This window comes from Bactrocera latifrons, unplaced genomic scaffold, assembly GCF_001853355.1.
Source record: "Bactrocera latifrons isolate USDA-ARS-PBARC rearing strain unplaced genomic scaffold, ASM185335v1 scaffold_54, whole genome shotgun sequence".
Lineage (NCBI taxonomy): Eukaryota > Metazoa > Arthropoda > Insecta > Diptera > Tephritidae > Bactrocera > Bactrocera latifrons.
The window spans coordinates 1434452-1460725 of record NW_017537201.1 but is presented as its reverse complement, the minus strand read 5'-3'; the positions used below and the strand labels follow the sequence as shown (position 1 = coordinate 1460725).

Genomic DNA, 26274 nt, shown 5'->3' with positions numbered 1-26274 from the left:
TTATTATATATTATATTTCTTGCATGGAATTCTTATATTAAAATGAATATGTTTGGAAAAAGGTGGCCACACAACATGAGTACCACCGAAAAATATCACTTAACTTCACATGGCGGTTTCTCCGGTTGCCACCCAAATTTTTTTATAGATTTTTATACTTACTATAAATGCATTTGTTATTTTTTACTAAATATAAAAATCTATTTAAAAAAGTTGGGGTGGTAACCCTTAATCTGAAGTTTTTTTTTATCGCAATAAATACTTAAAGTCAAGTCTTAAAAAACAACAAAATTACGAATATTTCAAGCATGTTTCACCTAAATTGTTGCTGCATAAAGGTGGCAAGATTATAAGTACAGGTTCAAAGCGACTTTCTATGAGTATCAATATTTGAATTTTTCATTTAATTCGCAAAATATATGACTTTCACAAATTTAACTTATACTTTTGGTAATTATCAACTCTATGCCAATATATTTCGAAATTAAATAAACTTAGCTTTGTATGAAAAACCTCAAAAAACCCCCAGTTTCCACTGAATTCAAAACTTCTGTTTTAAATAATGTTCAAAGATAGTAATATTTAGTTTTATATGAACTAAAAAAACATATACATATTAATAATATTTGACATTTCGGCTGGTGGCAACTCTAAAAAATTAAAGCGTGCTTAAATAATTAATTGCTTCATAATCATTCTAATTCATTATACATACTATATAAATTAAAAACAAAAATTATAATAATTAATTTTTTTATTGATATTTATCCGCCAAATAAGTGATAACTTTCTAAGTGACAGTTTTTATTGCACTTATTTTGACAAAACAAGTTGCATTATTTAATTTTTGAATATATAAAAAAATAGGTGACAACATTATTTCTAATTTTTTTCTGGTATTCAACTCAAGTCACCTTTTCTTTTTTAATAATATAATATTTTCTAAAAATATAAAAAACGTAAAATAATATAATTGATAAAAAAATAAAAATAGGTGGCAACTTTATTGCACCAGTTGTTATATCAACGATTCAAAAAAAATTAAATCTTATTGCAGAGAGAGCATTAATTAACAAGTTGTAATGTTTTTTAAAATACATACTTAAAAGTGTAATATTTCTTGAATAATAAAAATAAATAGGTGGCATTATTTTCTGCAATTTTTTTTCTAATCTTCAACTAAAGCCACTTTTTCTTATTTAAAAATATAAAATAATAAAAATGTTGAAAATTAAAAATAGCTGGCAATATTATCTACAACTTTCTTTTCTAACCAATGTGACCCTTTTCATAAACATTTTTTTTTTTTTTTTTGTTTTTTGTATTTTACATATCGACTCAACTTGACTTCAAAAATCGGATGTATGTTTCAATATATGTATACATGTACATATAATATTAGCATGTCTATATGTGTACACATATATTCATACATTGCTCCTTATAAAAAATAGATTCCGTAGAAAACTACGTGATTGCGCCATATAAGCCCCAAAGTGGCCGATCTACCCAGCACTGCAAATATTTTTCCCGCACTTACTATTCAATTACTCAGCTTTTACATTGCACATTTATTTTTGCATGTTACATGTAACTTTTTTTGTTGCACACATTCCCTCGCATGCAAATTCAATTAATTTTTGCCTTTAGTGTGAATTTCGGTGCTAAAAACTGCTGCCTTCGGGATTTTCTTTTTTGCTGCGTTGTAATGCAATTTACAATTGCTTTTCAATTGCTGTGCCGGTAAACGTTATTGTTATTGTTGTTGCTTATTGCGTGCAGTAAATTGCCGCAGCAACAGCAATGGCAAGCGTAAAAAGCGATTGCTAAACAGTTAACAGTTAAGTAGTAAGTAGCGAGCGAGCAATTTCATATATTTCGTATTGTTGCTGTTGTTGGTTGCGCGCGTGTGTACCACAACTGTGCAAAACGTTCGTTTGTGGGGAATTGTGAAATTTTATAGCCACAATTGTCAGCAGTAAAACGCCAGCGTGCGATCGCCAGCCAGCGTCACAATGCGCTGTTTGTGACCTTGCAACCTGCAACTTGCAACTGCGACGCTCACATTTCGCACTTCGCCGGCAGCGAACGCGATCGCAATCGCACGCAGTTTATCAATGGCGCAACGAATAGGCGCGATAACGCGATTACGATCTCTGAATAATCGCACGATCGGCTAACATTTGCACTGCGAATTGGGAATTGGCGCGATCTGTGGCACAATGAGACGATTTGCCGAAAGTATTCCTCATGTTGGCGCATATTTTGCTTTTTCAGAAAAAGTAAAAATCAAAAACATTGCATATATTTCGGTTCAGCCTCGTGCTTTGTTGTTGTTGCGCGTTGTTTTCTTTTTTTTTTCTAACGCACAAATTGAATTTTTATTATTATCTGCATGCAACAATTGCATGTAATTTACTTTACGATCAAGCGGCCAAATAACAAGTGAAACTGGTAGTTGTATTGATAGTGAGCCGTTACGACTGCAACGGTAACGACAGCACTTATAGGGGCAATTGCAACTGCAACTGTTTCAGTTTATTGATACGTATTGAACGCATAGGTGATTTGGCAATGAGGTCACAGTGAGGCGTTGCAGACTACGTGGTGATAAAAACTTTATTTCTTCAGGTATTACCTCTTTCGCTATGGTTTATACATATATGTTTTTAAAGTTTTCCGAATTCCGAAATATTAATACCTCAGACATACCATATTAAAATTAATATTACGGTTTTTTAGGTGGCAACCCTTCGTTCTTTTGAGGTATCGTTTAGATGAAAAAAATTTCTTCGGCTGACAACCCTATTTAGCTCAATTTCATGTACAAAGCCAATCACATATTCATCCTATTCGATTTAAAAATAAATTCTTACTTTTAAAAAGTGCCAACTCTTCAAAAATGTTTGAATTGTAATGCTCTTTTGAGATATTGTTTAGATTGTTTAAAGGAAAAATTTCTTCGGGTGGCAACTCTATTCAGCCCAATTTCAAGTACTAAATATAAGAAAATATCACATAATTTTTTAATGCTTTCAATAATAATATTAATGCCACGAATATTCGAATTAAAAATATTTTTTTTTATAAAAAGGCAACCCTACACAAACTTCGACTTTTAACGCCCTTTTGAGATATTTTTTAAATTTTCGTTAAAAAATACTTATTTTGGTGGCAACCCTAACCAGCCCAATTTCAAGTATTAAGTATGTACTATTTCATATAATTTTTTCCCCATGAAAATATTAGTCCCACCAATTTTCGATTTTACAATTCTTTTTTACTATGGCAACACATCACAATTTCTCGCTTTCTAAACATTTACTGGGGACATTTTTTTGGATTTTCTTCAAGCAAAAATTTTTCGGGTGGCAACTCCATTCTCCGATTTTAAATTTAATTTTTATTTTTGTATGGTCGCAAAATATCACTTTTTAACGCTTTCTAAATATCTTCTTGGGATATATTTTGGATTTTTTTCAAGAAGAAAATTTCTTTTTGTGGCCTCCTGTCCAGCCAAATTTAAGTACTAAATACATAAACGTCTTTGCTTTGTGAATAATAATGTTATACACTGAAATATTAATATCATTAATATTTGCTTTTAAATTTATATACTTCTGGAATGTGGCAACCCTTCACAAATTTTCGGTTTGCGAATGGTTTCATAAATCTGTTGAAATATGTTTAATTCTTAAAAAGGTGGCAAACCTGAGTATAAAAAAATTTTTTCAAGTGAAAAGTTGAAAAAAAGTGAAAAGTGACTGAACTCAATCGCATCAGAATTCCAATCAAGTGAATTTCGTTAGCATTAATTTATAATTCTCAACCGCTTTATAAAATGTATAAAAGGTTATATTTAAGGCATAGAAAGGCCCTCTTGCGAGTTGAATTCTTAATTTTCAAAAATTTCGATTAATATTTATCGAATTCCTAGAAAAATCTTCATAATAACTCAAAAACTACAACAAAAATACCCGCATTACTCATTGACCCCCACCCACTGTGCGCCCGCATTGCTTGCGCAGTCGTGTTTCAAGTGTTTTGACCTGCAAATAAATTCAAAGCAAACAACATTTGCGGCGCGCGCACACAATAGCGGCAAGCTCTAAGAAAAAATTGTGGAAAAAATACGCTCGTAAACGCATGCGCACCATGCAACATGCGGCGTTAAGCTGCTGCACATACACACACGCACACTGCTAGGCGGCAGCAACATGCTGTGCGTGCTGCGATAAATCAAAGTTTTATTTGTTTAAATAAATTTGGTCATTTACGATGGCTTCATCGTCAAGCACACATGCGGCACATACTTGCAAATGCAACAGGTGTACATATGTATGTGATTGTGCGCGTGTTTGAGAAAGTAAGTGTAGCAGAGTAGTATTTAATGCGCCGCTTCGACCTGCTGTTTTCAACGCCGCGCGATAGCAGGAAGTTGTTGTGGCAGCATTAATGCATTAATGCGAAAGCGTGTTGCACATTTCTCAAAATGTCCGCAATAACAACAATAACAGCTCTACTAAAGTGGAAAATATCAACCGAAAAAGTAAATGTGAAATTGTGGCAAGCAGTCCAAACATTATAAATGAGACAAAGTGGCTGCGGCTTAATGCGCTTAAAAATTCATTTGATGAAAAAATCGGTGAGCGGCGTGAAAAATGTGCGCCATTTCTTGGAATTCATATCGGCGAAAATATATGCGAATGCATTAAATTAATTTGCGTCACTTAGTCTGACCGCCAATTAGCTGCTGAGTTGCAAGTTGCATGCTCAACGGACGGCAAGACGGCACATGCATCATATTCGTGCGGTAGCAACGAAAAAATCACAACAATTACCGCCGACTGACAGCAACAAGTGGCAATCAGTAGAACCGAATGTTTTTCGGTGCTCTTTTTTGTTGTTGCCCACAATAATTTTTTCGATGAACTCCTCACTTCCCCCAGCCACTTAATGAGGCACTCAACGTCGAAACGCACAAGTGCAATCACGGCTGTTATTGTTATTGTTGGCAGCAGCCATCATAAAACTGATGATGACTATTTGCAACAGTAAAGTGCCGTGCCGTGCCGCGCCGCGCTGTGCCGTCCTGCAACACCGGCAACAACGGCAGCTAGATCAACAATCATAGAATATGCACTATTAGCCGCCACACTTGCAACGCTTTGTTGCATGCCTTAGTTGGCGGCGTAAGTCGAGTAGCTTTGTTGGTAATTTAAGATGGAGTTGCAAATTGCTGAAATACGACAAAACACTAACAATAATCATCAGCATGTGCATCGTAAACAAAGGCTTAGCCAGAACTGCTACCGCTGTTGCAGTTGCAAAACAAAGGAGCAGCAACAAAAAACCAACGAGTCATCACCAGCTGCGCATTGCTTGCGCTTCGGCTCATCTTCAACTGACAGCATTCACTTGGCGGCTGGCTATCGCCCTCGCCTCCGCGCGACTCATAATTTCCGTCAACATTTCAACAGTATTCGGTATCCCATGGTGTGCGCATGCGCATAAACAATATTTAGCTAGGTATACACATTCATACAAATGACGAATACAATGGTTTAAAGACGAGCTTCTGCGCATGCGCAGCTGCACACAGTAGCCTTCGTATATACAGCAGTTTAAAATTTATGTGGAGAGCTGGTTGAAAGCTTTCAAGTCACCGGGCTAAAGTAAACGATAGCACTACACACAACTATTTCGGATTACTGTCACTGATGAAGTCACCACAAAAGCGTTAAGGAGTTACTCTAAGCCCGTTCAAATGGTTCGCAAAAGGACTACAAGTTATTAAACAGATATTTTCGGCGTAGTTTGTTTCTGTATTCGACTTAAAATAGAAATGAAAAATGAGCAATTTTAGGCATACAAGACTGGCTTTTCCAAAATTGACCGAAGAACAGTTCACTAAAGCTCGGCTCTCATACCAAATGCCTCTAAGGAGACTTCAAGTAAGATCTTAATTTCTTCCACATTTTCAGCAAACCCTACAGTTCTTAAACTATGTAGAATAAGAGATAAAAAAGAAGACATAGCTCTGAAAATGGTAAAAAGTGAAAAAGTAGTTTCAAAAACTGTAATCTATCCATACTTTATAGTAAAAATATAGACAAAGTTATGCAATGTTATTTTTACGAACATTTCTAGCCTCCTTATGATCACTTTCTAAGTTCTAAAGTAATCCCGATCAAGGTTGGAATTTTAAATCTGATGGAACTTGTCGCAATATTGAGCCCAGAAACCAATAAAACACGCTCCAATGAACTACGGTCTATAAACAAGCGTAATAAATTGTTATCTTCCAGAGTTAAGAAGTTTGTTAGACTAAATGGTTAGGTAAAGAATAGCTTGTTGAAACTTTATCGTTTAAGATAAAGTTTACAGATCGAAATAGCGAAATATGAAGAAATCTAGAAGCTGATTAATGGAAGAATAATCGAAATTTCTATCACTTGGGTCGAATTGTAAGCTTTCGAACGACTTATATATATATCCTACAGTTATGTTCGGACTAACTGCAAGAAGTTATTAAATGGATTGAGAAAATAATAAATTTCCGAAAAACTTTTTCCGCGAATGAAAACAAGGTTATCTTCTAGGGAATCTGATTACGAAATATTTTAATTTAACTTTAGTGTTGACTTTAAATGAAAATACCTTCAGATCAGTTGTGCAAAATTTGATACGAAAACGTTTAAGTTTTCGCGAACGAATTTTGGTTAATTGTAGACCAATTATACGGATAACCAAAAATAATTGAAATCAGTAAAATGAATTTCTACCTCAATTGGATATAAGAGCTTTCGAAATATGATCCCAAAATGACCATTTATTTTTTAAAAGTATTTTTTAAAGTTTTTCACAAGTGGTTGCGGTCAGACAAAAAAAAAAAATCTTTCCCGGTTTGATCTCATTGTTTGGAATAAGACCCTCAGGACTGCCATCTATTAAAGATAGGTATTTTTTAAAGTTTGGAAATAGTTCCCAACTTCCGAAAACTTATAGTAATACCTCGCCGATGCTATGATTTTCGTGGAGCATAGCAGTCTTAGATTCGTTCTTTCATCTCGAAAACATTTTCTCTGCTGCAGTCGCCATTAGTGGAGTTATACGATCAGCAGATTGACCAAACTTGTTAGGTAAGGATGTGATTATGAAATATCCTTTCACATAGTCGATATTTAAATATCGAAAAATAGAATTTTCATCAGAATCATGTGGTCCATTGTATATAATAATTTTTATTGCGTAGTTTCAAAATTTTCTTAAAAAGTTCTCCGAAATTGTATTCAAAACTTTGTAAAAGAGTTCTGATTGAAACGATTGCTTTTAAGTTGACATAACCATGAAAATCGTTCATATTTAGCTATTACAAGAACCGAGTAATTTTCGGGGTTTCTTTTGTTTGTTGTCAAACAAAAACTTTCTAAGCCAAAATCTCTTTTTTACTAACTTTTTTACATGATCCATTCATTTATTTGTTTTTTTTTTTCTATAGCTGTCATCCAATTGCTATACAAAACTCATGCTACGGATGCTTTCATTTAATCAACTTAGACTGCACTAATCTGATAACTTTATCTAATAATATATAGTCGCTTGTGGTTTTTGTTGTAAAACAAATATTTTATGCATATATGCATATCTTTCATCGGCAATTAGTTTGATAGAGACGCCTTCCCGACCTGCTTGGCGCACTTTAAGATGTTTGAATGAGATAACGTTGACGCTTGGCGTGTTAGAGAACTATTTTCAGCAATAAAGTGGCTAGGCTTTAAAATATATTTACTTTATTTATTAATTTCAATCTACTGGCAACGTTGCTTGGCTCAAGCCACTACCAATGTTATTCTCATTTATTTAGATGGCATGAAAAGGCGGCGTGCTTAATTTTAAGCTGATTAATTATGCCATTAACTTTTATAACTCAATTCTCAAGTCAACAAAATTTGGTATTTTATTTACTTGCCCGCTTCTAGCGAAGTGATAAATAAACCTAATTAACGAAAGTTAATTAAACATATTTTCAAAAGTAATTGCTGAAAAAATATATTTCAGTGAAAATATAATAAAAATTGTATACATATGGTGGCGAGACATCATTACTTAACAAATATATGAGTTAATTATTCGGTAGAAATTACAAGTAATCACTTTTTTCCTTTGCCACATGCCACACACAACGCTAAACATTTAATAAAGCGGATGATATACTATTTTTTGGTAATTCTCATGCGCTGCTTAAGTGAGATGCCATTTCACCTGCGCTGCGCATTTAGTTATTTTTGAGAAACTCCAAAAAACAAGATAAAAAAAAAACTAATGAAAAAGTTATCATTAAATAATTAAGTAATGGGTAATAAGGCGTGAGCACGTAAGAAAATGTGCATGAGTCCGCTTTTAGGTGAGCAGGAAGCAGCTAGAGCACATGAGGAAGAGTTTATAGACACCAATAAATCATGTGGTAAATACAGACGTCTGAGCGTATTAAAGTAGCTCATTTTATTGTTTAATAATATGTTGAAGATCAGACAGCAGTTTAAGTGGCAAGTGGATAATGAAAAACTTATTTAGTTTAAGTGGTGTGTATTTTCTTCACAGTTAAGAATAATTAAGTTAAGTTAAGCTAATTGAAAAGTTAAGTGCTCACAAATGCTTGCTAATTAATTAATATTGCTTTCAACTAACTTTCATATACAAATTCTGGTCATGCCACAGAAAAGTGCTTTAAAATACTAGAAATGTTCTCAAAAGTTATATCGAAGACTTTCTTCTTCTTCTTGATTGGCGTAGTCACCGCTTACGCGATTATAGCCGAGCTAACAACCGCGCGCCAGTCGTTTCTTCTTTTCGCTACGTGGCGGCAATTAGATATTCCAAGTGAAGCCAGGTCCTTCTCCACTTGGTCCTTCCAACGGAGTGGAGGTCTTCCTCTTCCTCTGCCTCTGCTTCCCCTGGCGGGTACTGCGTCGAATACTTTCAGAGCTGGAGCGTTTTCCTCCATCCGGACAACATGACCTAGCCAGCGCAGCCGCTGTCTTTAATTCGCTGAACTCTGTCAATGTCATCGTATATCTCGTACAGCTCATCGTTCCATCGAATGCGATATTCGCCGTGGCCAACGCGCAAAGGACCATAAATCTTTCGCAGAACTTTTCTCTCGAAAACTCGCAACGTCGACTCAATGTTGTCATCTTCCATGCCGCTGCACCATATAGCCTGTCTCTTATACACATCTAGATGTGTATAAGAGAGCAGAACTAACGGCGCGGGTGTTGAGACCGATGATATCAATATCATCCATCCACTCCTCGCCACGAAGCAGCACTCATAAGTGCTTTCCAAGCACTCATAAAAGACCTGTCTCTTATACACATCTAGATGTGTATAAGAGACAGCCTCGCCACGAAGCAGCACTCATAAGTGCTTTCCAAGCACTCATAAAAGACATCTTTGCTCGCATCGTAATTCTCTTCCGTCGGGGCGTGGGCGTAAATCAGCGAAATGTTGAAGAACCTCGCTTTGATGCGGATTGTGGCTAGACGTTCATTCACCGGGGTGATAGTACTCGGCGACGTAGTCTCTCTCCCACCACGAATCCCACACCAAACTTGCGCTCTTTTATATGACCACAGTAGTAAATGCCACAAGGACCTACTCGTCTCTGTCCTTGTCCCGTCCATCGCATTTCTTGGAAGGCGGTGATGTCAGGCTTTATTTTTACGAGAACATCAACCAGCTGCGCAGCGGCATCTTCCCAATTAAGGGACCGGACATCCCAGGTGCATGCCCCCTCAATTCGTAGTCCTTATTTCGTTTGCCACGGTCGTCGTAAAAAGTGCTGTGTCTCATCCGAGGCTGTTATTGCGTTTTCAATGGGGTGGTTTTTTTACGTGGCGGATCCCAAACCCAGCGCACAACCCTATGCAGGGAATGTTTCGCCTTCTCACTTTAGCTCGCCTTCAAACGGATGTTCTTAGGCTACCCAGAGGATACTTGGTCAAGGACCGGAAGTCGTGCTTGAGTCATATGTAAAAGAATCGTTACAGGCCACTCCCAAGTGAATGGCGATCAGAGAACTTTCCTCACTTGCGTGAACTTCTACACATGATTCCATCCTCCTATCATCGAAGACTTTAGTATGAGATTATACAAGGTGTGTTCCGAAATAAACAGGAATCTAGGTGGTTAGAATCTGCTATCTTTAGCAGTTGTCCAGTGAGAACTTCATGACAATTCATAGATTGAGGTTATTGCGTTTTAACTGTCAGTATGTTTGTGTTATCGGTGCGACAATGAGCTTCAAACAAGGAGCGAACATATTTTTTTTTTAATTAGTAAAACTTTTACCGAAATGTTTCAAATGATGAAACAAGTTTATGGCGATGATTGCCTATCCCGTAGCAGAGTATATGAGTGGTTTCATGGTTTTTAAAGTGGTCGTGATGACATTCATGACGATCAACTTGTAGGCCAATCAAAAAAAAAACAAAAAAAAAAAAAAACAAAGGCCATGATTACCGGAAATTCCATCGAAACTGTGCGTGAATTCATTAGAAATCAGCCGAAATCAACATTGAAATTCATGAAAATGGAATTGAACATCGCCAAAACTTCGATTTATCGTATTTTGACCGAACATTTGGGCTTACGAATGGTGTATGCACGGTTTGTTCCGCACAAATTGACTGATGACAGGTAATATGGCTTTTGAATGTTCCACCTTACAATATTTTGATTAAAGTGGGAACATCGGAACGACTGTCTTCTTGTTGTTAAATATTCTCTTAAACTGCATTTTGGGGCTCAATTCTTTACAATCTGTGTTACTTATCGATGTCTAAATCATTCTAGTGACAACTGTTTTTTCACATGAACGATTTGAAAGTCGTATTCTTACGCGTAAGATAAGAGAACAAGAGATGAAGAGAGCGAAAAATATAGTGACACTTCATCTTATTTGAAGTCTCAGCATAGTCGATTGTATGGAGAACTTGACTCCCCACACCAATCATTATTTGTACTTTGTAAACTCCGAATTCGATTCTCCATTGACAAGGCGGATTGTAAGTGATCATCCTTGATTTTATAGCCTAATCTTGGTTTATGGACGGCACACGTCTAATAAATCGTTTACGTTTCGTACGTTTTATAAGCTCTTAACTTTTTCATAGAAGCGCGCTTGCCGCTCGACTTCAACTAATAAACAATTTTAAGAGTTCTCATTAACTTTCCCAGCTAAGAAGACTTAGAAGCGCGTCTTCGGTTTCTGCAGCGCCTCGGGTTGCATGTCGCAGGCACATTAGCTCCAGTAATAATAGCCTCATTAGTGGACATGATTGATTTCAGCCATGTAATATTGTTAATGAAAATCACAATAATTGCCGGCACACCGGCACACAGCAACAATGTTTAGCAACATGCGCAAGGGAAACAAAAAACTATGTGGCAAGGCACAAGAGCACATAAACTAGTGGATATATGCAACGCGTATGAAATATGATTGCGCTGAGTGTTTATAAATGAAGCAGCCATTAAACATTGTTGTTAATTATTGTAAATGCAGTAAAGCAGCTGCATATGAGCAGGTATGCATGTGTGTGTGTGAGTTTTTAAAAACCAAAAGCCACAAGCAGCACAAGAAGTAACCAACAATTATTTACACCAAACAGCCAAGTTCTACAGAGACTGTTCTAAGCTAAGCTCAGCTGCAAGCCTGGTAATCATATGTAAGTATGAGAGTGTGCGTGTGTGTTGCATGCATCCATCTGTCCGTTCTCGTGATTTTTATAATAAACTGAAAATCTGCATAACACGGCAAAAAGATTTGAAAAATTAACAACACAACAATTACCGTGTGCATAGCCAACTCATCAGCGGCGGCAGCAACAACAACAACTACAACAAAAGCCAACTAGCTGCCACATAATAGCAGTCGGTGGCTGTGCATATATGTATACATATATGTGTGTGTGCTTGAGCATATTTATCAGCAACGCCATCGCAATGCGGCGGGTGCAAGTCGGCAGCAATTGCTTTGACGGTGCAATAACTCTGGTTGCTGCTTGCTGCCTGCCGCTGCAACATCAAAAACATCAACAACATCGCTCGCTACACATGTTGTGGCAGTGCAATTAATAATCGCAAATACGGGTGAGGCCGTGGCGGCACTCTTTGGCGCGGGAAGCCGACAATAGTATGCAAAAACGCTACAGCACAACAACAACAACAACAATTACCAACGTTAACTACGCGTAATAGCAGCACAGCGCACAAACTGACAGAACAAAAGCAAAAAGTTACGCTACAATTTAACAAAATAGTGCAGGTGGCAATTGCTGTTGCACACACACATGCATACATGCAAATGCATGCACATTTACTCGCATGTTGCAAGTGTGCGTGCAACAAGTTCAGCGTTAGCGCAGCAGGTAAACATAGCCAACTACAACCGTTTTGATGCGTAAACGTAAATTTATTACAACTAACTGCCTGATACTCGCTTTATATAATAGCAGCAATAACAAAAACAATGTAGAATTTAACCAGACTACGTTATCAGTATTTGATTTAATGCCGCAATAAAGTTCTTGAAAGCTATTGACTTGAGGAGTAGTGACGTCGTAATAACTGTATTATCAACGGCGAAATCGGCGAGCGAAATTTGCGAGCGTTAATCGATTGCAAGTTATCAACTTTATCGAGGTTTACGGTCACTTAGTTGAAAACGATTAGAGAGCGGGAATTTCCAGACATATTTACATACATACTTACTATATGTGGTTATTCTGTACTATATTTATATTATACGTATGCATGATCTATATTATCTTAAAAGCCTTCGAACGGTTTATGGAGTCTTAAAATACGTCGATATTTCCTACAGTTCTGTTAGGACTAACTCTAAGAAGTTATTGAATGCGTCGAGAAAATAATAAATTTCGAAAAACTTTTTTCACGAGACGAAAATAGAGTACCTTCTAGAAAACCTGATTTCGAAATATTTGTATTTTACTTTAGTGTACTATACTTAACGATCTCGATAAACAATTCTAGATTTTCAATATTATCTAGTTGTTTTAAAAAAACTTCAAAGATTTAAATTTTAAAGATTTTTGAACAAGTTCTGCTTCACACTTTGACTCTTTCAAAAAATGTTAATTAAAAATTAGGTGGCAACTCTTTAAAATGATATTACTTTTATAAAGCTGCAAAAAGCGTGTTTACGCAAAATTGAGACACACGTGCTTTTACAAGTTTCTTAATATCATTATTTGCGCTTCATTTTTTCATAATTTCTAAAGCTGTTTGTATTTTATTTCAGACTTAAATTGCGAAGTTTTATTTTATTTATACTGACTTCAAATGATATTTTTTAAAATATTACAAGCTGGCAACGCTGTTAAAAAAACTGAGCTCAAAAAACTAAGATTCTTTTAAAAATTTGAGAAATATTAGGTGGCAACTCTCCCAAATAAAAAAATTTTTTTATGAAACTGAATGTCTGTAAAAGTGTGCAGGCATTTACTTCATTCGAAATTTGTTTATAATTTCTACATATTTTATTATATATATTTCAATATTAAGTGGCAACACCAAAAACTAATATTATTTTGATAAAGTTCTTTGCATTAAATTTCGTTAAAAGATATAAATTTTAAATTATTTTTTTATATACTTTGTACAATTATTCTTCTCAAAATTAGGTGGCAACTACATAAAATTTTATTCTTGTAAAGCTCATTGACATACATTTCGTTATAAAGTTAAATTCTAATTTCTTTTTTAATATACTTTAAACAAGTGTTTTTCCGAAATTAAGTGGCAACTCCAAAAATTAATATTATTATGATAGAGTTCCTTGCAATAAATCTCGTTAAAAAGTAAACTTTCTACAATATTTCTTTATATATTTTCAACAATTTCTTTTTCAAAATTTAGGTGTCAACTTTATAAAATAATATTATTCTAATAGAGTTCGGTGAATCGAATTTCAATAAAAAGATAAATTTCTAATTATTTCTTTACATGTACACTTTCAACGACTTTTGTTTAACATTAGGCGGAAAATCAATAAAATAATATAGTCCTAATATCGTGATCCATTAAAGAGAAAAATTTACTCAAAGTTTATGTGGTTTAAAATTCTGAAATATTTAACTATATTTTTTTAACAATCTTATTTCAAAACTAAGTGCTAACTCAAGAAATATTATGATTCTAATATAATGTTGTGAATTCCTTTAAAAAGGAATATATATCTACCAATTTTCATTCTTTTAAATTTTTTTAAATATTTAATTACATTTTTTCAACAATTTCGGTACAAAAAGTAGGTGGTAGCTACGTAAAATAATATAATATTATGTAATAAAGATAGTTGGAGGCATTACAATTTTAATAAATATTTTAGTAATGTGTTAAAATTTTTAAGTTATTACAGACTTTAATTAGGGAATGAAATATTAAAAAAAAAAAAAACTTTTTAAAATTAGGTGACATCCTTGTTATATAATAATAGTGCAAAAACACAAGTTTAAGTAGTTTCGCTTGAAGCCTTTTATTCAAGTCTAAGGTTGTTAAAAATTTCAAAAAATTTGATTACAAATTTTTAAATATTTTTATACGGAATCAGGTGGCCACTGCGAAAAGTAATTTTCTTTTAAAATTAAATTAATATTGTAGGCTTTTATAGAATCTTTAAATTAATTCAAATTTTGAAAATTTTTAAAAATAATTTTAGCAATTTTGATTGCAAATAAGGAGGCAGCATCGAAATAAAAATATTGTATTAAGCTGGAGTGAAATATATTTTTTTAAACAATATGTATGATGCTTATGTATGTATATTTCTTTTTAAATAAATTATGAAAGGTCTGAAATTTCCGCCATTTAGCGACTTTGCATTTTAAAGTGAAACTTTCGATTTTCGTAATAAGTTTAGAATATAAATACATATGTATATACATTTCGAAAAAGTGTACTGTTCTACAATTTTGCTCCCCAAAAGCAGGCAAAAAACGCACTGTTAATGAGTTACCACCTCTAGGATTTTTTTTTTTTTTTTTTTTTTTTTGTTTTTGGAAATACCAATAAAATTGTAATGATCAAATATTTTGTCCCATAAATCTAATCAGAAACTCGCTCTCAAAAGCAGTCCACTTCACCGTTAGGTGTAGCAAGCTCCTGTGGCGTTAAGCATCAAAAAGAGTTATATGGACTATATGGCAGCACTACATAACGCACATACATTTGCACCATTTTGCTGCACATAAAAAATAACTGAAATGCACCGTTAATTATTTCGTATCCGAAAGACTTCAAAGAAAAGCGATTTTATTGTTGAATTTTGTTTTCATTTTCGTTTACACTATTTGTGTCATTGTGCCCCTTTCGAAAATTGTCTAAACTGCCTTCAATTAATCACGACGCCGCCGACGCCACCGCAGCCGCCAACAACACCAGCAGCAACAATCACTGGCAAATGTTGCCGCTTAATGTTGCATTTAAATGCTGCACACGATCAGCACTGCCAGAAATCAGCAATCAGGTGCTTACAACAACAACAAGCAATAGTAAAATGACAATGTTGCAATTGCGGCGCAAGCGGTGAATGCCACTGGGTGTTAATGTTGTTGTGGCATTACAACAAAAATCATGCAAAAACAAAAGCACATTCGGGCATTGCTTTGTATGTGTGCGTGTTTGTGTTGGTGTTAGTGTGAATGGCGCGCAAATAATTATGAGCGAAATTAGCGAGCTGCCGTTATTTGTTTGCCGCATAGCGGTGCCGCTGCCGCAGCCACAGCCGTTGATTGATGCAGATTATTGACAGCGAACAGAAAAACAAAACTATAAAACAACAACAGCAATAAAAATAAAAACAAATGAAATAGCAGCCGAATATCAAGAATACAATAACAATTAAGTGGCAGCGCTAACGTGCAACCGCAGCAATAAGTTTGAAATGTGGCCATTCTTTCTCGTCGTTGTTGTTGTTTTTACTTTTGTACAATGTGTAATTTGCTATTTTACCACATGCCTGCACACGCTGCCGCTTGCCGCGGCGCTGCATGTGCCACGCATGAAAATACCGAACGCGCTGTCGCACAAAGTCCTTGAACTAATTTGAAGGTAATTTTCGCAAAATTTATTTGCAATACGACAGTGTGGAAATTATCAGAAATCCAATGGAAAAACAACAACAACAAACAAGTAACGAAGTCATTGTTATTGATTTTTTGGCTTGTTGTTTTTGTTGGTGTTGCAAAATTTGCCTCGAAAAGCGTGTGATGCGCGCAATAAATATGTACATACATATACACACACCAACACATGTATAAATGAAGTGAGTACAACAAAAACAAAAAAATTTCCAAAATCACGCTTCACGCGTTTTGCATCGCAGATGTTGCAAGATTTCGACGATTATGCAACATCATTGCCAACATACATATGTATACTTAATTGGCCGAAATTGCTGCCGCTGCGGTACTTGTGGCATTGCCTGCTCTTCGAATCAATAGTGTTAATGAGTGTTGCATAAGCACGCGAATTTGACTTTTAGGCGCGAATGCATAAAATACTTGGCAAAACATAAAAATGTCAGCTACTGTAGTTAAATTTTTGCAGCACTGATGCAATACGGTGATTAGGGTGCATGCTGAAACAAATTTTCTCATTAAATAATGCGAGGTTGGAGTCTTAAATCTTGGTGAGCTACCTAAGTTTCGTAGTAATATATCGGAAAGCTATATATTGACAATTTAAACAAAAACATAATCGATAAATATATCGATGAAAAATGTAATCGATAGAATATATCTCGGCGATATTTTGAATTGAATCGGCACACTAATTTATTGTTAGGAACTGTTTTAGTGTTCATTAAGCCGTCTGAATAAATTGTAGTATATCTTAGAGCGGTAAATTCTGTTGTCATCGGTCTAAACAACATTTAAAACTGGTTAGTGAATAAGATCCAATATAGCATATATAACGAGTTTTTAAATAAGAGAGCTAGGTTTAGATTATCAATGAAATTATTTATTCCTGTGAAAGTACGATCGATGTCATTATGTATGGAACACGATTACTTTTGCATGGCCACCTAGGGCACTGGGCGCGCTTGAAAAGTCCAGACGATGAACCCAATTTTCGACGGGTTTCAAGCATAACTCGCCGATACTGCTGCAACTTCACGTTCGATATTCGTACGAAATTCATAAACCGCACCGAATAGTGATTTTTTTGGGATGCAATTGTGGCTCGAGGAGTCCGTGTGGATTGCTGTCTGACCAATAACTCATATTTTGCTTATTGACGATGTCATTTAGCCAGAAATGAGCCTTATCGCTGAAGATGATTTTTCGGTGAAATCCGAACGACGATTCTGGTGGTCAAGCGGCTTCAGTTCTTGCGTCAATTTGATCTTGTAAGCTAAGATCTTTTCGCAAAATTCGCAACAACCACGTCACAGAAATGCCCCATGCTTGAAAACTTCGTGTCAGAGACAGATTTGGGTCTTCCCGAATTGACACGCTAGCGGCAACGGTAACGCTCTTAAATTTGAGGCCACCGACTCTGAATTTCGGCAGTAAATTTTAATAGTTCGATATGTTGTAGGATTATCTATATTTATACAGTGAAAAGGCAAACATTACTTAAGAGAAATGTTAAAAGAGTGGAAAAAAATATGGCGCCGTTTGCTGCTCATATTGGTCTATTTGTGTAGCGACCCTATCGAAAACTCCGTTACCTTTAAAACAATTAATAGATAAGGCTGCTTTTAATACCTAAAAAATGTATTTTATTTAGGCTGTCACTAGGAGCGTTGAAATTATGGGTATGTTCAGGTATTTCAATGTACATGTACACACTTATATAAATATTTATAAGTTCATATGGCATATATAAGCTTAACTATTCATTAAAAACATTTAATCTTGCACGCTTAAAGCCCGAAATAGTTTCGCACAATTACACAACTGATGGGATTTCAATCAAATGTCGAGGCAGCTATGCAGATATGTCATTCAAAAAACTGAAAACGATCAAAATGAGTAGCAATGACAATGCCTACACACACCTAAAATGCTTGAGAAATGTGTAATACATAACAAAAAGCAACAACAGCAAAGCAAATTGAAAATTACAACTTAATTACTACAAAGATAATTGCAAGAAATCCGAAAGATAAATATCTAATATAGCAAAAATTGTACAAAAATATTTTTTTAAAAAATGTTACATAAAACAAAAATTAAATAAAAAGTTAAAAAAAAATTTACTAAAAAATTAAAAAAATAATTTACTAAAACAAAAATTTTACAAAAAATTTAAAATAAGATTAAAAAGAAAAAAAATTTTATAGAAATCAGAAATATACAAAATTTGATGTTATTGTGGCATTAATGTCGAATTACGGCGATTTCATAAAATACAAAAACAATGACAATTCAAAAATACCAGCGGCCGAAAAAATTGGTGGCCTATAAAAACAGAAAAATTCTACAATTAAAATCAGAAACGAAAATAAAATATCTATAAAAAAGATTTGATAGCAAGATAATTTGCAAATTACGATGTGACATAGCAAGCGGCAGCAAGTCATACTGCCACAAACTTGCCTCGTGCATACAAATTCACGAGTATTTACGAATTTGCATGCACGCTCCATAAGCTACACTGCTGTTGTATGTACATATGTGTGCGTGTGTGTGAGGGACATTAAAATCAATTAAATGCAGCAGTTAAATCTCGCAAAAAAAGTCTTTAAGCTTGGAGTGCCGAAATGACATATGAGACGGCAGGAATACAAGTGGCAGCGTCATTTATTAGAGGTCGCCAGACGCGGTGGCACGCACACACAACTAGAGTTGCAATTTTTCATAAAAATTTATCGAAAAACTATTATTTTTTATTTTATTAGATTTAGACAGCATTTTTTGTGGCAACCAAATTACAATTACAAATATTTTGGGTGTAAATGGTTAGCCTTTAATCCTTGAGCGCCGCAAAAAATAACGAAATAATTTCTTGCCTATCGCTGAGTCAATGATTACGGGGTTTTGGTTTTCTGTTGCAACAATGACATTTGCGTTTCCTTCTCTTATGCGGTAAATGCCATTTATTGAGGTGTGTGTGTGCTTATTGGTTGCTTAAATTGCCGCCTTCACCTCGCTGTGTCAATGGCCTAGTGCGTGATTGAGTTCTTCTAGTCAAAAGATTGGAGAAAAAAATGCAAAAAATAAAAGCGATTCGAACGTGTTGCTCAATGCAAGCGCTAACGGCGGTTTTGACCGCATGCAACACAAGGTGGTAATTACTGTAAATTACGCAAATTAATAAAGCCGCAGCCGTTGCGAATTTTAGAAAAAATATATAAAAATAAAAAAAATCTAAAATTTGTGATTAGGAAAATTAAAGAAAAATCTATTTAAAGCAAACATTTTATCAAAATATTGTTTTTGGTTTTTTTTGTAAATTTAGGTAAAAAGTCAAAAAACAAAATTAATTAACTCAAACTAGACCAAATATCATTGAGACAATTTTTATTATACGAAAAAAGTAATATTCGTTGCGAAAAAAATTTAAAAAAAAAATTATTAAAAAATTGTTTGTTTTACTTCCAAATTGTAAAAAATAAAATCAAAGCTATAGAATTATTTCCAAAAATAATCGCTAAGCTATTGTCTCACCATCCTACTCGCTTGTTCTGCATTCCGCCCAATCCACTTTTTTCATTTTATAAAAGCGGCATCTTAAGGGCAGATACGTCTATGTTGACCCCTACAATGTTTCAAAGTTCTCGTTTGCCTGGTAGTAGGAGCTACCATCATCAACACTACCCCAAAGTAATGCTTTGCTGTGTCCTGTATTGCTCGTGTTCCAACAACTTAGGTATTACTCTAGGGTCCATTGCTTCATAGAATCATTGAAGGAGCTCAATGTCTCTAGCCGCTCCCGTAGTTCCCAGCTCTTCTGATTTTTCATTTCTTTATATTTCTACATGACCGAATACCCAGAAGATATTAACCGAGATACCTTCTGAAAGTCTAGCTGTTGCCTGCTTGCGTAACCTAACAAAGTGTGACTTCGTACTGACGCTACGGATGACCTTGATTGTCTCTTGGCTATCTATAAGATCTTATGGACGTTACAGAAGAATCTCACCAGGCACCTTCTGTTAGGTCTACAATTTCAGCCTGAAAGACTGAATTGTAGTAATTTAGTGAATATATAGATTTCGCCGTTGGAACTGTCTACTACAGAACCAGTCTACTCTACTGGGTATTGAGACCGATGTGTTTAGCTTTTCGTTGGTTTCCTTTTCTCTATCGCAATTCCAGCTTAACCCGAGCTTACTAACACTTCCGCAGTGACGCCTAGCCTGGCTTGAATGGTTTAGTCTTGAACCGGATGACCGCTGGGACCGCCGAGGATATATTTTTTTATATATGACACAGAAGCTATAATACTTTTCACAAATATTAAAGTTTCAATACAAGAACTTAATTCTGATAGGCCAGTTTATATGCCAGTTGTATTCTATGGTAGTCCGATTTAAATTTCTTCGGAGATTGTATCGTTTCCTTAAACAATAATCTGTGCCAAATTTCGTGAAGAGATCTTGTTAAATGAAAAAAAAGATTGGATTTTGATCTATCAGTTTGTATGGAACTATATCTTGGAGACGATTTCGACAATCGACATCAATATCTCATAAACAATATAGAAAATCGGACAGACGGACATAGGTAAATCGATTCAGCTTGTTGCACAGATGAGTAATATAAATATAAATCTTATAGGATCTCTGACGCTTCCTTTTGAGTGACCAATTTTTAAACTGTTAAACCAAAAAAAAATTTCGAATTTTTGAAAGCAAAATAAATTATTTAATTAATTTTAACCCAAGAAATGGATAGATGCTCCCCCTTTCTAACTAAAATTTCAGTAACTCATAACGATATTTAAACCTTACAAGTCTATTAAAAAATCTCTCATAAGCGGTAGCCTTAATCCACTCACTTTAATCTATATAAGTACATGACTATGGACTTGATGTCCCGCTTGCTATTTTATTGGTTATGCATAATATACAGCCATTCAACCAACCAGCCAACCAACCAACCAGCTAACCAACCAACAAGCCATCCATCCATCCATCCATCCATCTAATAGCAACATTTCACAAAATGCTCTTACGCGCGTCCGCTGCTTATGTAATCCATCGAGGGCAGGCAGCCGAGCAGGCATTCACTTATTTCGTTCAATTTCCTTAAGGCTTTTAAGGTAAAGAAGTATAAAGTTAACAGCCTCATAACTTCAAAGCTGCCATGGAACACCCGCACCCTACCGCTGATGAGCCGTCCACTTATGGCCGCGGTGAAAACCAAGCGTTGTGCGTTTTCTCATCGTCATCTCCATCAAGCGGAGCGCAGTCGTCCAATTTCCATAGCGTGGCAGGCCGTCGAACGCGACGCAATATTTACGCAGCAGCAGCAGCAGAGGCGGTGGAGGCAGCAGCCTGCAACAGCAATGGTCTTTGAAAGCACTTTGTACAGCTGTGTGGCAGTGGCAGGAAGCAGATTACCACAGCAATTTTGCATAACTGCCACTGCCGCTGTCGCGCCGCACCACAGCGAAGCCATTTATTTTGCTTGCGCGTCGTTTGGCCACAGCGTGTTGCAAGCACCGTGCAGCCGGCAGCCGTCAAACGACAAAACAAAACATAAATCAATCTAAAATGCATCGATTTTGCAACAACGCTGCGGTTATGTCGATATGCTGATGAGAATAAGCGGTGCCAACTGTATATGTATGTGTGTGTGTGTGTTGTGTGCACAAAAAGTGCGTGGCGTTGCAAGAAAAAGTACAGCACCCAGCTTCAAATAAAAAGAAGTGCAAAAAAATTCATAAAAGGTCAAAATAAAATTGCAACAAATTGCAATGTAAAGCCGCTTGTTGCATGAAATGATTATTGTGGCATGCAAATGTTGCAAGTTGGAAAATGTGCTTAATTTTCTTCTTTCCTATGACATGGCACTATAAAAGCGGCTGATGGCATTTTGTTGTTGTTGGAGAATGAGTGAAGTAGCGGTGAAATGATTATTGCGGCTGCGTGTGGAAATCGAGCGTCAGCGGAAGCGGCTGTTTGTTGCAGGTTACTTTTTCATTACAAACATTTTCTTTTATTGACTATTATTATGGCTTTTGTCTCTAAGCTGTGCTAGATTTCGCTACGCATAGTTTAATTTTTGTGGCAAGCTGGCACAGTGTGGCATGGATAATAATATTTTATTAAAAATTATGTAGACATTTGTTTTCCATGAAGGTCAAGTAATAATCAGAGAAAATCCTTGGCACTTTTAACTTCCAGCCTTTTAGATCAGTTTTTTATATTTTGTTTTAAGAAAATTTAAATTTTTTTTTTATTTTGCATTAGTTTTTCAAACCTTTTTTTTTTTTAATTGAAAATTAAATTTTTTTTTTTTAATTTAAATTTCTGACTTTATAAATTGTTTATAGCTTGATATTAGCTAACATATTATCCATTTTTGTAAAGCCACGTCTCCGAAATCACAATTTTTTGCTGAATTCTGAAATACTCGAACTACTTTAGCGGAGATTTAAACCGTTTCTAAGTAATTTTTATTTAAAATTTTTTCCCTCTCCTTCGTAATCTCAGATATTCATATTAGTGGGTAAATCTTTAAATTTATAATTCGTGAAACACCTATTTAGGTTTTTAACCACAACGAATTTCTCTCTGAAGCCACTTAAAGTCGATAATCAATATTTTTTATTAAGGAGGAACCGAATCATATTTTATATCTTAAATCATTACATTAACGAAATATGACGTAACGAATATGTGACTGAGAGGTTGGATAAAAGAGGGTCTAGATACCCTCAATTGCTCAATTATGTCACAGGATCACCGAATATAGTCTCATAAAGAGGTTTTGTGTGAACGTTCTAAATTGATTTCACCTTCAGAGGTTGGGTAGGGTGAAATTGATGGTAAATACTTATATACAGTTATGTTCTGATAAAAGAAAATCTGTCATACGTTTTAAATTAGAGAGATTGCATTTTTTATTAGTGACTTAAGAGTAAGATATCTCAAAAGTCTGATTTTTCAGGAAAGTATAAAATGTATTTGTATTTCAACTCATGCACCTTTTGATACTTTAGCAGTTTAAAAATCATTAAAATTGTATGTGTAAATTAAAGATTATAGCTAATTTCAGAAAATTCCTAATTGCAGTAATAACCTCAGTATGCATTTATAATGCTACAAAAATACTAAAAAATTATGAATTCAAAAATCTAAATACCAGCTTCGTACTAAATTAAATTAGAAAAAATAATTTATTTCGGTTTCATATTAAAATATCAAGAGCTCAACTCAGTGCCCTCCTCTAATTTGAAAGAAATAAATTCAACAAAAAAATTAAAAAAAAAATATTATTTATACAAAATGAACTTATAAATACCCAAATTGAACCATTAAGTATGCATACTAACATTTATTGTCCACAAAAGATTAGATCGTCTAAAAATAAATATCTCTCGAAAGTTTTTGTCGCGTTTCTTATCAGCTTTATTTCTCATAGCTGCTAGGCCATAATATTTAAATATTATACAAAAATTCAATATTGACAGTTGTAAGGAAAAAAACAGCTGTTCTTAAAATATGACAATGCTTATCTGTCACCCCACTTATTAATATGCAGGAAAAATTTATAAATAACTTTTTTTTGCTAGTGGTACTTTTAAACAAATTTAATCTATTCTATTGATACGAATGCGAATATTAAAACAAAAATTCAAATGCGAAAAGCGGCAACTGTGCAAATGACGACAACATGCCCAGAGCGTCCGTCGTTGGTGTAATGGTCAGCATAGTTGCCTTCCAAGCAGTTGATCTGGGTTCGATTTTCGGCCGACGCACAGTATTTTGTAATTTTAAATTTTTATATTTGTAAAATAATAACAACATGTGTAGAATTAGTAAATATCTGGTAGTGTCTAATTTCTATTGTGTAATATGACTTAATTTTAAATAAAAAAATATAAATTAATAATATATTTTTTTTAATATTAGTGCCATATTTGWCTTTTACTCAAAATTTTTTAATTAAATTTTTATTTATTAGTATACCACTTTTACAAARAAATATTCCTTCAAAGAAATACAAAAATATGGCATTAGCATTATACAATATATTCTCATAAAACACGTTCAATTACTTTTAAATTGTACATACTCAGTTCATACACACATACATATTTCCCCCTTTCATTTCACATGCTACACTAACAACTGCATTTAGCCCCTGAAGCAAAATTTTCATATTGAGTGCCAGCATGTTTAAGATATTTATTGTCTTTATTTTTCATTGTCGTTCGTTGTTCGTGTTCACATTCGTTTGCAAACAGAAACACACGCACAACAACCCTTAGTGAAGTGCGCAGTTTGACAACGTATTTTTAACAGCTGCGGTGTCCGAGCGGTTAAGGAGATGGACTTGAAATCCATTGGGTTCTACCCGCACAGGTTCGAATCCTGTCCGCAGCGATATTTTTTTATTTAATTATTTTTACTTTTTATTAATTATCACAATTTTTGTTTGATAAAAATATAAATGTATCGATTGTTGTTAATGTATTACACATTACAAAGGAAAAAAGAAAAACTTTGTAAACAAAAAAAAATAAAAATAATAATAATAATGTTAATAAAAACGAAGAGTCCGTCATTCTATTTCTTCCACAACGTGGGTTTTAAAGTAAACAGAACAAATGGTTTTTTCGGAAAAATCAATTTATTTTATTCAAATAGTCTCCTTGTGCTTCAATACAGCTTTTTGCACGGTCGAAAAGCATATCGAACGAGTATTTTAGCTCGTTGGCCGGCATGGCCGCGAGTATGCCGGTGCAAGCCTTTTGAATTGCCTCTACGCCTGCATAACGCTTTCCTTTCAAGAGCCATAAACTTGTTTCATCAATTGAAACGTTTCGGTAAAAGTTTTACTAATTTTAGAACAAAATTTAATGTTGGCTCTTTGTTCGAAGTTCATTTTCGCACCGATAACACAAACATACCGACACTTAAAACGCAATAACTTCACTTCAAATTGATGAAATGTCATGAAACTCTCACTGGGCATTGGGCAAAGCTAGCAGATTGACATATAGATGGCGCCACCAGTGGCGCTAGATTCAGAAAGTCCTGTTTACCTCACTTTGTATTTAAACGTTTTACAAGCTTCGAAACTAGTCCATCGTTTTAAGACACCTGATTCGGAAAATAGTTGTTTGTTACATATTTTGGTCACAATCCGATTAAAAATATTTCGGAAATTCACAGTTGAACAAATTTCCATAGACAAAATTTGTCAACTGTTTTACTTTTTACTTGTATTTATATGGCTACCCAATAAAAAATCGGGTGGTTATTAAAATTCAAAATTTTTAAACAAGTTACTCAAAAAATAACTGTTGAAAGAATGGAAAAAAAGAGAAATAATATATCCACTATAGATCATTATTATTATGGAAATAACATGGCTCATTTGAGGCTTTGAATCTCTTTTTTGCATCGTCAGTTAATCAAATGACATATATTTTTCACATTTTTCACAAATTTCAGCCGATCCATTAAATGATTCTCATTTTAATTGGAGAAAATGTATCATGCTCTGTTAGAAGGCATCGGTAAGGTTGTTCGATATTAGAACAATGGCTAGTCAGCGAAGATGTTTATAAGCGCTTTAGGAACAGTAATTGCCAGCAATTGTAAGATTCATAATGACATTATATGGCCCATACCCCAGTGAAACCTTTAAGATTTCGGAAAAGATGGCAATTTTCAAAGATAATAATATTTTAAAAATATTCTGAATAAACTATTACAAAGTCATGCTTGCTTCGAGCGCCTTTACAAGGATTTTGGGTTGCTATATTTAGATGGAAGCAATTTAAACCACACATTTAGGCATTGAATTATATAAAATTATTCGAAAAATATATACAATATATTTTTAAAAGTGACAGTTTGTAGTATTTCAAAATAGAGGATCTTGCAAAACGAAGAGAATGAATAAAAAGGGCACAATAGCTTTTAAAAATCATTAAAATTTGCTAATCTAATTAAAATAGCACGTTAACAATTTGGAATGGTAAAACATTCTACGAGTTTTATATAAAAGATATTGCATATAATAATGGTAATTGGTTTAGGTTTGGTTTACACTGTAG

The 26274-nt window shown here is 34.5% G+C and overlaps 1 protein-coding gene and 1 non-coding gene across 2 annotated transcripts in view; one reads left to right on the top strand and one right to left on the bottom strand.

Moving 5' to 3' along the window:
- LOC108974202 (longitudinals lacking protein, isoforms A/B/D/L) overlaps positions 1-26274 on the bottom strand; it is a 230022-nt gene that overhangs the window by 101217 nt on the left and 102531 nt on the right. The window lies entirely within an intron of this gene.
- Positions 24511-24592, top strand: Trnas-uga. The gene has a single exon. It is a non-coding gene; the product is annotated as a tRNA-Ser (tRNA).